The following is a 13,450-nucleotide window of genomic DNA, read 5'->3' as shown; positions in this document are numbered from 1 at the left end:
TCGCTCATAGTTCCAACTCCGTAGATCCCTGTGGGTTAGTCAGGGGAAGAGAACAAAGCACATAGCCGCGCTTGTTGTCCTGCCCTTGATCTTTCCGCAAGAAGATGAAGGCACTAAGGATCTGGTGAGGTGACGTGCGCGGGGCAGGCCACGAGCCAGATCTCGATCTCCCAGATTTATTAGCGATGTAGGGACAAACTCGAGCATAGGCGCTGTGCTAGCACGTAGCCCCCATTGCGGGGTGAGCAACTGGTGGGTTAGCAACGCGCAGAGGCCGCGAAGGGAGATTCCATAAATAACAAGACAATAGAGATAATTCCGATAACCATGATAACACAGCCAAGCGTACTGGTTCGGAGTACAAAAAGTAAAATGGTGGAGCCACGGGACTTGCCCTGGCGGCTTGAGGATGGTGCGGGCCGAGAGGCGCCCTTAGTTGAAAAAACCAAAAAGTGTCACCTGGCACTGTTGCTGAAGAAGTGTTGGAGTAGCCGAAGACGCATGTCACAGAAGTCGTTCCTCACGAGCCGTCCAGCTCCCGAACCTCGTGAGGCTCCGGAGGCCCGGGTGCTCCCGAGGGATCGTCACCTCCTCTGTCTGGACCACCTTGCGCTAGGCCTCGTGAGCCTCCATGATGGCCCGCATGTGGCTCTGTGCACAGCAGCCACCCTCGGCAGACCGAAAGGCATGCGAAGACAGCTATGAGGTGGTCCCTTGCACCGCCCAACGTGGGATGGCCAGAAGAGCTCCTGAGACGCGACCCTGTTGAGCCCTGGGATGTTGACGTAGGCGCGCAGCTCACTGCCCTCACCGGGGGAGGGAGCTACACCGGGTGGTGTAGGACCACGCTCGCCTCGCATGGTTTTCATCTCCTCCAGCTCCTTGATTTCCTTGGTGATGAACTCCTGAGCGCCTGGCGCCTCGCGCCCTGCGCTGTCCTCACGGAAGCGCGCGTTGAAGCACGCCTCTACATGGTGTCCGAATGCCTCCCTCGTGATGCTGGCCAGGTCCGAGGCCCTCCAGAGGAGATCCCCTGAGCCCAACCTGAGAGGGGCGCCGGGCGCGCCTTCCTATGCGAGAGGGGAAGGCGCCCCATCAGTGGGCGTAGGGCCTGAGGCACCATCGTCGGACGCCCCATCCTCCTGAGGTCCTCGGTGGAGCAGCTTCTTGTTCTTCTTGGGAATGACCTCAGGGGGGGCCACATAGCCGCGCTTGCTGTCCTGCCATTTATGTACACTAACACTTCCTATGTTCGTTGTTGGACTAGCACCTAGGCGCAAGAGGAAACAAACATCAGGGATAATGCTCGATAGGTTAACTAAATCTGGAGGATGAAGAATGGAGATCCGTTTTGAGGCAGGTTTAAAAAGGCCACGTGATGCTACAAAGTCAGCCAAGTTAGTATTAGAGGCAGCGGTTGCCGTTAGGTGTCATGTACGTATCCTCCCAACATGGATTCAGTACAGGAATAACAAAGACAAAACCTAGTTCAACACCTTCCTCGACCATTTATCTGTAAGTATGGTTATGTATGGAAACTAGTAATATCGTCTTGCTCTGTCCCATACTTTCTAGGTTGCTGATAATGAGACTCCCATAATTTTCAACATATGAGGTTCAAGTTGGATAGCCAAGATGATGCAACCAGACAAGCTTGCACCCATGTTTTCAAGTCTGCTCTGCGACAATATCGGTATAACTTGAGGAAAACTCACTTTGAAGGCAAGGCTAATAGTGAACTTTCCCAAACATCTCTAGTGGAAAATATATCGGATGAAGACTGGAGGGGCCTTGTTAAACACTGGTCAGATCCGAAGTATCAGGTACATTATATATATGTGATCAGATCACATGTTGAAGTCCTATTTACGCATGTGCCACACAAATCTATCTTCTTGTAGGTGAACTGTTCAAAGAACAAGGCCAACCGTACGACAGTGAAATTCCAACAAATGACAGGATCTCGTAGCTATATTGCACACTGCGAGGCTCTTGTAATTAGCTGTTGTTTCACTCTTTTCGCTGTACCATATTATCATATCTATATTGACTTGTTCGAAATGCAAAGGAAAGCCCACAAGGACCAAAGAGTACCTGAACCAAATGCTGTGGAAATCTTCAAGGACTGTCACACCAGCAAGAAGAAGGGCATGACTACAACAGTCAAAGCCGCTGTTGTAAGTCCTTAATCCTCATGCCTTTTAACTACTACTTACTCTGACTTGTGCCTTGAACTGCATGGTTTGCAGCCAATGTCTATTACTCTTTTCAATTTTATACACAATTGTCTTAGCGTATCATTGCACCTTACAAGGTTTAAAAGAGAGGAGTGATGTTCCTTTGATCTTGACCCGTAATCTAGTTCCGTGCTGGGCTTACCCACACAACGTTACAATTGCCTGTTTGTCTGTTCTCAGTTATTTTGTGATATGAATGATGTCATACTATGCTTACCGTATTATAAACTTCGCCTCTTTATCCTTAGCCCTCAATACAATGTGAAGAAATAGACAATACATTAGCGATGGTACATGGTCATATGTCTGGAACCTGGTTTGTACTTTGCAATGAAATACAACTAATATTTTACATGGGTTCACCAGAATAAGTTCTGTATATAGACCAAAGCTATTTTGTTTGGTTTTTTGCCTCCTTAATATCTTCTGTTCTGGTACTACTAATGTAAAACCTCAACTTTTCAGCGAGCAATGGAAAAATGGTGGAACCGCCACCTTCTGAAGGTGGCGAGGCAACTATAACCGCAATGTCAGCTCTTACTAACAGTGCCAAAAGCACGTTCCTGCGTAATACTGGGTTGGTTGTTAAGGCAGTATCATCCAAACTGCCTCACGATCAAGATATGCAAGCTCAAAGCAATGTTGTATCTGCGCTCCACACACAAGTCCATTCCCTAACAGAGACCCTTTGTGAAACAAGGAGAAACATTGCTCAATGTCGTCAAGATATGCATGGTTTTGAAACCAGACTATCAGACATTTGCTATGTTGTTCAGGAGCCTAGGGGAAATAAAGGCGAGGGTTTTGGTGCTCCATCGGACAATACAGCATGAAAACGTAACAGTCAGGTCAAATGAACTGAGCTTCTGAACTTCTGGTGGTGCATTTATCTGCAAGACTGTTAAGTTTTATTCCAACCTTCCTTTTGTTATATAGTTGTAATTTGTTTTGGTGCGATACAAAATTTATTCTTAACATGCAGCCACCGGCTGAAGAAAACAGCAAGCCATTTTTGTATAGTGTAGGGTGTTCCCTATATTTGCACTGGAGGCGATCTTTGATGCCGAGTGGATGTAATCTTTGCAATCGCCTTAGTAGCCTAGCGTTAGTTTCAACCTTATTTATTTCCTAGTCTACTTTTTCCTTGGTTTGCTAGTGGCCGCAACTACCATGGGCCATATACGCGTCGTAGGATCTATGGGTCTCCTACGGGCCGTTGATAAATGGGCCTGTAATCGGTGGGCCTCGGGCCGTCGGATAAATGGGTCTACATGGGCCGTAATCGGGCGTAATTGGTACCGGCCTAGCACGGTAACAGGCCGTTAACAGGCCGTAGGACAGCAAAGGCTTAATTCTGTCACAGGCATAACGGGTCGTTAATGGGCCAGAATATAGGATGGGCTGGAAACGGCGCAATGGGTTAACAGGCCAGAAACGGGCCGACTCTTGCCATTGGCCGAATTTGGCCCATTAGGGTAACAGGCCAGTAATGGGCCGACTCTTTCCATGGGCCGAATTTGGCCCATTAGGGTAACAGGCCAGTTACGGGCCGACTCTTGCCATGGGCCGAATTTGGCCCATTAGGGGAACATGCCAGTAACGGGCCGACTCTTGCCATGGGCCGAATTTGGCACATTAGGGGAACATGCCAGTAACAGGTCGGAAGTAATCGAGGGCCGAAAAGGAGCCCAAGAACGTATGGGCCATCAATAGGCCAAAAGCTAACACGGGCTGGAAACGGCCCATGTAAATCACGGGCCGTTAACGGGTATAAAGAAAATTAATGTTCATTATGGGCTAGAGTCACCGTGGGCCTGTAAAGGGCCGAAAGAGACGAAGGCCTCATATGGGTCGAAAGACGTCGTGGGCCATACATGGGCCGAAAGTGAAATGGGCTGGTGTTATATTCGACGGCCCACCTGACGTTGTTGCACCGATTTCCTTTAGGGCCTAACGGGCCATGAGTTAACGGGTCGTAAAATGGGCTATTTGCGAAGAGACCATTAACAGGCTTTTCATGGGCCAGCCCGTTAACTTTTGACCAAGTCAAAACGGGCCGGCTTTGTAAGCTAAATGGGCTAGTGGTGGGCCGTGGCACGTGTCGACATATCATAGGCGCCTATCTGACCCACTGATGAGCTGACATGTGTTTCGTCCGGCCAATAAGAATTTTGCACGTGGAAATTTCCCATTGGTCGGGGCTGTTAACGGGTTATCGGATACAAAACCCGACCCGATAGCTTAACGGCATTCCGTTACGGTGGATGCCACATGTCAGTCACCCTTGACGAAAGCACTTCTGTGACGCGCGATTTATCGTCATGGAAGTGGACACTTCCGTGATGATAATTTTGGTAATGTCATGGAACACTTCTACGACAACACAGGTATGACTATCTTGATTCTGTCATCAATTTGTCATGGATGTACATGCATGACAAAAAACGCGACCTACTGTGAAAAACACGTATCATCACGGAAGTGTATTTTTTTGTAGTGTTGGCTTGTTAGTTTCTCGGTGCTGGAGAAGCTCGTGGCAGGGAGCTTCTCTCCTCTGCTTCGGGTGCGAGGCGGCTAACGTGTTTGGGTTGCAGAGCTGCGGGGCGAGGGCCAAAGGGTGGCGTGGGCGCTGGATGGGACGCCGACGGGTCACGAAGCAGCTGAAGCGCTCGGCTGCAGAGCTGCGGGGTGGGGGCCGAAGGGTGGCGCGGTCGCTGGATTGGACACCGCGGGTCGTGAAGTGGCAGAAGTGCTTGGGCCACAGAGCTATGGGGCAGGGGCCGAAGGGTGGCCCGGGCGCTGGATGGGATGCTGGCGGGTTGCAAGGCGGCTGAAGCGCTCGAGCTGCAGAGCTGCGAGACAGGGGCGAAGTGTGGCGCGAGCACTCTCCTGGGAGATGGGGATGGCGTGGAGGGGGTTTGGACGCCGACGGGTGCTTGGCCGGCGACTCTTGGGCATCAGGCGGCCTGATCGTCTCTTCGCAGAAAATATAGAAGATAGAGAGATCTCTTAGAGAAAAGAAGCATGGGAAAGAGAAGAGAGATGGAGTGAGAAGGGGAGGGCTCATCGACAGCGCGGCTTGGCAGGAGACGCTCGGTAGCAAGCTAAAGAAAGGGGTGCGATCGTGGGGCTCCTGGTTCCTGCGAAGTGCGAGCGTCGACATGTTGCTCAATGGCTACGAGACGTGGGTGGCATGACTTGAGCGACTCGTGTCTGATTTGGATCAAATTGCAGACAGTGTCCTCTTGAACACAGATCAATGAAGTGCCTGACCCAGATTGTTGATGTCTGCTATAAGAAGGAAGGTACATTGGCCGGCACTCTATCAGGCCCATTTTCAACCAAACATCCAGTGTCACAGTCGTGTTCGCTAGAGGAGGAAGTGTCGAGTTCACTAGAGGTAGAAGAACATCCACCGAGCACTCCAATGTCGCTTGCGGCGGCTACACTAGAGGTATGCATCCCTTGACCCCTGTTTGACTTAATTTTTATGCCCCATGTCTCGCTGGCGAGCCCGTGTGCAGCCACTTTGGTTGCTCGCGCGCCACTGCGTGTCTCTGCTGCTGCTGCAGCCGCTCGCTGGCGCCCGTGCACGGCCGTTGTCCCCGTTCATGAGCCCGTGCGCAACCACGGTTATTGCTTGCATGCCCGTGCATGGCCGCTACCATCATTCGTGAGCCCATGCGCGGATGTTGTTGTCGCGTGTGTGCCTGTGCATGGCCTTGCTGGTCTTGCTCGTGACCGTGCGCTCTGGTTGAGTTCATCTCCGATCCTCTCGGTGGCTGGTCTTACTATTTTGGTGTGAATCAATCAATCAGGGACCATGCATGAATCATGTCTCCTACCGATGCTGCTGCTCACTTGTGTGCTGGTAGGCTAAAACCATTTATCAAGATGTAGTTAGTAGTTACCTATGTGCCATAATTGCCTTGTTAATGCCAGCTGATATGTGATAATTTGCAGTAGAATGTCCAACAAACACATAGATAGGTATTAGGTGGCATATGTATTTCAGAAATTTTTGTTTCTGTTATGGTTGAAGTGCACATGGTATTGTTTGATCTATTTTCATATGATACTGATACACACATGAATTGTAAAGACTTAAAATTATGAGGGGTGATTAGCAATATATATAGTTGGGAATCTATTTGCGCTAATTGTAATTTGTATATCTATATTGTTCATTATTTTATACTAGGAAACTTGTGGTGGACAAGGTAGTGCAAAATAGCAAGTAAATAATTTGCTGATTGCATTAGCTTCAAAATCTAGCCACTGTATAGCATGTAGACAACTTATACATGATAATTTTGGTTAATAGGTAGCTGGGAATTTTAGTCTTCATAGGTTGTTGTTTGCTTATTCAATATAAGTTGGTTGCCCTTTAGTTCAATATAAAATGTGCAACTAAATGTCCAATTCCATGTAAAGAAAGTTCAGTGTATGGTTGATTCTGTACTGGGGGGTTTATATGAGCTCTGCAATATAATCATAACACTTCAATGTTGTGTTATTATGGAAGGCGTACTTCCAAAAGACAGCTCTGCTCTATTTTATTACTCCCTCTGTTTCTAAATATAAGTCTTTAAAGATTTCAATATGGACTATATACGATCTTGAATATTACTTGATGGGCATAGAACCTGATGAACTTGTCGAATTTGGGTACTACAATGGTGTTTCCCTTTGACCAATTGAGGGCTATGATACAAAAATATAGGTCAACCAGGTTAGGTTTTTTTGTCACAGAATACACTCGGCTTCATGAGTTTTCTGATGAGGCATCATTATAGTTTAATATGTCAAGTGGTATTTGATCTTACATGATGAAGAGTTGTCTTCTGTGGGTGAAAGTGCAACTATCCCTGGGTGGTTTTGGTAATTCCTAACAACATATAGCTCATTGAACTAATGCTCTTTCAAGATGATCATTTCAGAAAGTTCAATGATTGGCATGGCATGGACTAGGAATGTGGACCCCCGAAAATGCTAAGGATACATATTGGCTCAAGCTCAAGACTCTACATTTTCATTTTTAGTGATCCAACATCACATTGAATCCATAGGAAAAGCCAATACTATTAAGAGGGGATGAGGTGTTGCTTAATGGCTTGCTTGCTCAAAATGCTTAGTGATATGCTCCAAAAGCCCTCAACCACTTTTTCATATCCACATATGTCCCAAACCAAAAGTCAAACTCGCCCCACCAATTTGATCTATCCGGCGCCACCAAGTTCATTTACATAGCCATGGACAGAAACCCTAATCAGTTCGGTCTCACCGATAGGGATCTCGGTCTCACTGAGATGGGATTGCAAACTCTCTATTTCCTTTCGTAACGTTTCGGTTTAACTGAGATGAGCGATCGGTCCCACAGAGTTTGCAATGCAAACTCTCTGTTTCCCTTTCGTAACATTTTGGTCTCACCAAAATGAGAGATTCAGTCCCACCGAGTTTGCTTGACCAACTCTCTATTTTCCTATTATAGAAATTGGTCCCACCGAGTTTATGTGATCGGTCTCACCGAGATTACATTATGCCCTAACCCTAATGAAATCGGTCCCACCGAGTTGACATGTCGGTCCCATCGAAAATCGTAACGTTCACATTTTGAACTAAATCGGTTTGACCGAGTTTTATGATTCGGTCCCACCGAGTTTGGTAAATTGTTTGTAATGGTTACATTTTGTGTGGAGGCTATATATAGCCCTCCACCCACTCTTCATTCATGGAGAGAGCCATCAGAACGTGCCTACACATCCAACATACATTTTCTGAGAGAGAACCACCTACTCATGTGTTGAGACCAAGATATTCCATTCCAACCACAAGAATCTTGATCTCACTAAAAAATACACTTCCGTGATGATACGTGTTTGTCACAGTAAGTCGCGTTTTCTGTCATGCATGTACATCCATGACAAATTTATGACAGAATCAAGATAGTCATACCTGTGCTGTCGTAGAAGTGTGCCATGACATTACCAAAATTATCATCACGGAAGTGTCCACTTCCTTGACGATAAATCGCGCGTCACAGGAGTGCTTTCGTCAAGGGTGACCGACACGTGGCATCCACCATAACGGAACGCCGTTAAGCTATCGGGTCGGGTTTTGGATCCGATGACCCGTTAATAGACCCGACCAATGGGGATTTTCCACGTGTAAAATCACCATTGGCTGGAGGAAACACATGTCGGCTAATCGTTGGGACAGATGTCAACCACTCATTGGACGGAAGGCGCCTATGATATGTTGACACGTGGCATGGCCCAACAGAGGCCCATTCCTGTGAAAAGGCCGGCCCATTTGACTTGGTCCAAAGCTGGCGGGCCGGCCCATGGAAAGCCTGTTAATGGCCTGTTCGAATATAACCCATTTACAACCCGCTAACCCAAGGCCCGTTACGCCCTATCTGAATTAGGCCCAGTAACGTCATCTGGGCCATCCAATATGATTCCAGCCCGTTTTCACTTCTGGCCCATGTACAGCCCATGACGTCTTTCGGCCCATATGAGGCCCTATGTAACTCTTGGCCTACTAACGGCCCATGGTGAAACTGGCCCATAATGAACAGTGTATCACTTTACACCCATTAACGGCCCGTGGTGAAACTGGCCTGTAATGAACAGTGTATCACTTTATACCCATTAACGGCCCGTTATTCCGTTGGGCCGTTTCCAGCCCATGTTATCTTTCGGCCTTCTCAGAGCCCATTTATTCTTGGGCTCATTTCCAGCATTCGTTTACTTACAGCCCGTTACTGTCATTTTCTGCTTGTGGGCCAAATCCAGCCCGTGGTTACAGTCGGCTCGTTTGTGATCCGTTAATACGTTGGGCCGATTTCATAGCGTCATCAAATACGGCCTATTAATGATGGCCCGTTATGGTCGGCCCATGAACGGACGATTGCAACTCTAGCCCGTTTACGGCCATAATGTGGTCTGTTTGGCCCATGTTTGGCCAATCGATTATACGGCCCGTACAAGGCCCATTGATAATACGGCCCGCAGAAGGCCCATTGTTTCTACGACCCATAGAAGGCCCATTGTTTCTACGGCCCGTAGAAGGCCCACTATTTCTACGGCCCGTAGGAGGCTCAGTGTCACTACAGTAAATATTAGCCCATGGTTATTGTGGCCTAGTTTCAAAAATAGGTTATTGCAGCCACTAGCTAACCGCGGAAAAAGAACTGCAATGACTACAAGCAAACAAACAAACAAGACAACAAGGAAATAAATAAGAAAGCAACTAACATTAGGCTATTACACATATTACATCCACTGGGCATCAAAGTTCGCCACCAGTGCAAATATAGGGAACAAAGCAGCATATCATATACACTGGTTGTCAAAGTTGGCGACCAGCGCAAATAAACGCCGCAGCAAAACAAATCCAGAACTGAAACCACTTCTGAAGATCTCAATAAAAAATATCCTGGGTACCCATAATGCTGGCAAGATGCTTAGCAAGCTTATTAAATTTCTCTTGTTTGGCTCTTAAATCCTCCAGCGCTTGCTGTTGCACCAGAAAATATGCATCTGAATTCTGCAGGGACTTCCTCAGTCCTTCAGCTTCCTGTTGCAGCACATCTGATCAATGTCTTTCCACTTGAAGTTGAGACTCAAGAAGACGAACTGATTCAGGCAGCGAGTTCGAAGAGCTTGTGCCAGCAGTAGTGGCCAGTAACTCGAACACTACATCAAGACAGGACTTTTGGGTTCCCTCACTGTCGCCAAGATAGTTTTTATCAGCTTTCTTGGAGACCAACAGGGATGTCTCACTATCTTGAACCTTATCTGCATTACTTCCTTTACCATTGGATAACGCGGTACTGTTCTCCAATATTTTGTCTGCATTCTAAAAAGAAACAAGTAGACACATCACATGTTTACCATGTTGTATATGAAACTCATTTTGGTAAATGAGTTTAGTAGTAAAGTGGACAGGATAACAGCATGAAATAAACATATATCTATGTACAATGTTCACTTTATGGTCTATATCATTCTAGTTTTTGTTGCCAAATCAAGATAGAGACACAGTTCAAATAATGTTTGTTCAAGACAAAGCAGAATAGACAGAATATAAGTGCGGGTAACTATAGAGCAATAACAACACTTGTAATGTGCATGACATGAGAACATAATTGTTTATTCAATTGAAACTGAAATCAACATAGAGCAGGTTACAACAGCAAACCAGTTAAAGAAACAGGTTTAAAACATACCTGTTGCACCATTGGAGTTTCAATTCCATCCTTCAAATTTGAAAATAGTTGGTATGAGTAAATACAGTCATGCAAGAGCAAAGGAGTACGAACCATAGCTACAGAACCTGACTTGAGAACAAATCTTCTTCTCCTTTAAGCATTGAGTTGGGATTCGGAGTGGTGGTCCTCGTGCTTTGGGCATCGCAGTTCCCTTACTAATTGCTCGTGTTGGGGTGCTCTGTGGTGGAGACGGTGCTGTGTCAACTGGAACTGGGTTACTATCTGCCAGGGTTGGGGTTAGAAGGGGTGTAGCTGGTTCTCTGTCCATCTGGGTAGGGGTACAATCTGTGAGAGTCTGGGTTATGTGTGGTGGATCTGGTCCTTAGGCAAGTACAATCGTGGTTCTATCTGCACCAACTGGTAGCACTATCTTTTCTAAAGACCGTGTTGTTACTCCCTTAGATACTGCCATCACGCTCTCCAATTCAAATGGCTGATAAACAAGAAAAGTAATTGAAAGTATAGACATTGTATGATAGCCAAGTGCAATGGATAGTGGGGAATAAAAGAGAGCATGAAATAATTCATATTTATGTTGTCTAACCAAACAGGATAGCATGACACAATTTCACATATATGATGGCTAACTAAACAGGATAGCATGACACAATTTCACATTATGATGGCTAACTAAAAAAGATGGAAAGACATAGTTCAAAATATGAGACTATGTAAATAGGATGACATGACATAACTATATAATGTGTTTATTAAATAGGTTGGCATGCCATAATTCACATACATTCATGGATAGAATGCCATAATTCAAAATATGATGACTGTAAACACTAAACAGGATGAGATGATATAACTATATGATGTATTTATTAAATGGGTTGCCATGCCATAATTCAGATAGATGATGTGTATGTACTATGTAAACATGATGGCATGATATAATTCAAATATATGATTTATATAGTAAGCAAGTAAGCAGATGGCAATCCATATATGATGTAAAAACTAAGCAATGCAAGACAACATGCATGACATGGGTAGTATAACCCTGCCAAGTTCGAGCATAGACCTCAGGGGAAAAATAGGACTGGTCATCAGTCTCTGAATCCTCCTCTGAGGAGCTCTCTATAACCAGCAAGATGTCTGCTTCAGCAGGTAGCATTGTCTGCTCTGAATACCTTGTTTTCACTCCAGATACTTCCATCACCGCTTCAAATGGCTGATGCACAGGAAGAGTAGTTGAATATACAAACATTGTCGACAAATGGAACACGTAATACAAAAAAATGATAGCATGATATAATTCACATACATGATGATTGGCTAAACAGCATGGCATTGCATAATTCACATATATAATGCCTTTGCAACAATATAGCATTGTATAATTCACATATATAATGTCTTGCAACAAGATGGCAATGCATAATTCACATATATGGTAATTACACACTGAACAGGTGGAATTCACACAAAGCATGTCTAAACTAATCAAATGACATAGCAATGCGAGACACCAAACACGATATGAGCAACATAACCCTGCCAAGTTAGAGCATACACCTCAGGGGGGGAATAGGACTGGTCATCTGTCTCTGAATCCTCCTCTGAGGAGCTATCCATAACCACCGAGATATGTGCTTCGTCAGATAGCATAGTCTGCTCTGAAGACCTTGTTTTCACTCCAGAATTTGTCATCACCGTGTCAAATGGCTGATGCACACGAAGAGCACTTGAATGTAATAACATTGTTGACAAATGTAATATGTAACGAAAAAAAAGGATGGCCTGATATAATTTACATATAAGATGACTGGCTAAGTAGGATGGCATTGCAAAATTCACATATATGATGCCTGGCTAAAAAAGATGGCGTTGCATAATTCACATAAATGATGAATAAACTAAACAGATGGCATTCGCGCAAAGGATGTCTAAACTAAGAAGATGACATATTTGAGGTATGAAGTAAGCAATGCAAGACACCATATGCATGATATAACCAACATTAGCATGCCAAGTTAGAGAGAAGACCTCAGGGGGTAAATAGGAGTTGTCTTCTCCTTCTGAATCCCCCTCAGAACATATATCTTCCTCTCGATTACAATCCAAAATGCTTGGAGGAGGGCTGCCTTTGCGCCTACCATGGAGCGACGTCTGCATGAAATTTTATTGCCACGCAAGGCTCGTCTCTTTTGCTCTACATGTTCAGTTCCATTGTTTACAATAACTTTCATGCATAGGAATAAAACATAGTGAGATTATGTAAGGAGTGCATGCAGAAATCCAGAGTGATGGTAGCAACCTGTGGATAGACCCAAAACCAATAATAGCAGGCAGATAATGGCTTCAGTTAAAAAATACAGATAATGGCTTCTTTACTGTTTGTTTCCCACCCAACATGAAACTCATATTAGACACCGGAGATTAACCAGATAGTAGATAGATACTATTGTTAGCGGCCCCGATATGTACCCCACAACCATTTAAAAACTCAAGTTTGACCATTAGTTTGGAGCTGACTCAGAGTCTAATCGGCGAACAGGACGATAAAGTAGCATGTAATATTAAGCGATGCATAACGTAAGCCGACACGAAAGAGTGCGACCTCTCTTGCGGACCCGTGTAGTCCTCGAGGTCATCTGCTCGGTTGATGATAGTAGTGTAGTTTTCATGGCTGCCAGCGGCGGGGAAGAAGATCTGAGGCGGCGAAAGACAGTCTAGAGGCCAGATCCCTGCTGTGCTGGACCCTTCTGTCGTTGGAGCAGCTGAGCTGGGGTGGACGACGGCGCAGCAGGAGCGGGAAAAACCACACAAGGTTTTCTTTGACAACTATCTGTAAGAGAAGTAATTCTGTAAGGGCTTGTTTGAATTGGAGGATTCCAACAATGCGCCGCCATCTGTAAGGGCGCCGGTCCTTCCGTTGCCTCTTCGGTTGGCTGCCATCTGTGCGTGCGCCGCCATCATCAGTGGTGGCATC

Source organism: Triticum urartu, chromosome 2A (genome assembly GCF_056163025.1).
Source record: "Triticum urartu cultivar PI428250 chromosome 2A, HENAU_Tu73, whole genome shotgun sequence".
Taxonomy (NCBI): domain Eukaryota; kingdom Viridiplantae; phylum Streptophyta; class Magnoliopsida; order Poales; family Poaceae; genus Triticum; species Triticum urartu.
This window is presented reverse-complemented; position numbering follows the sequence as displayed.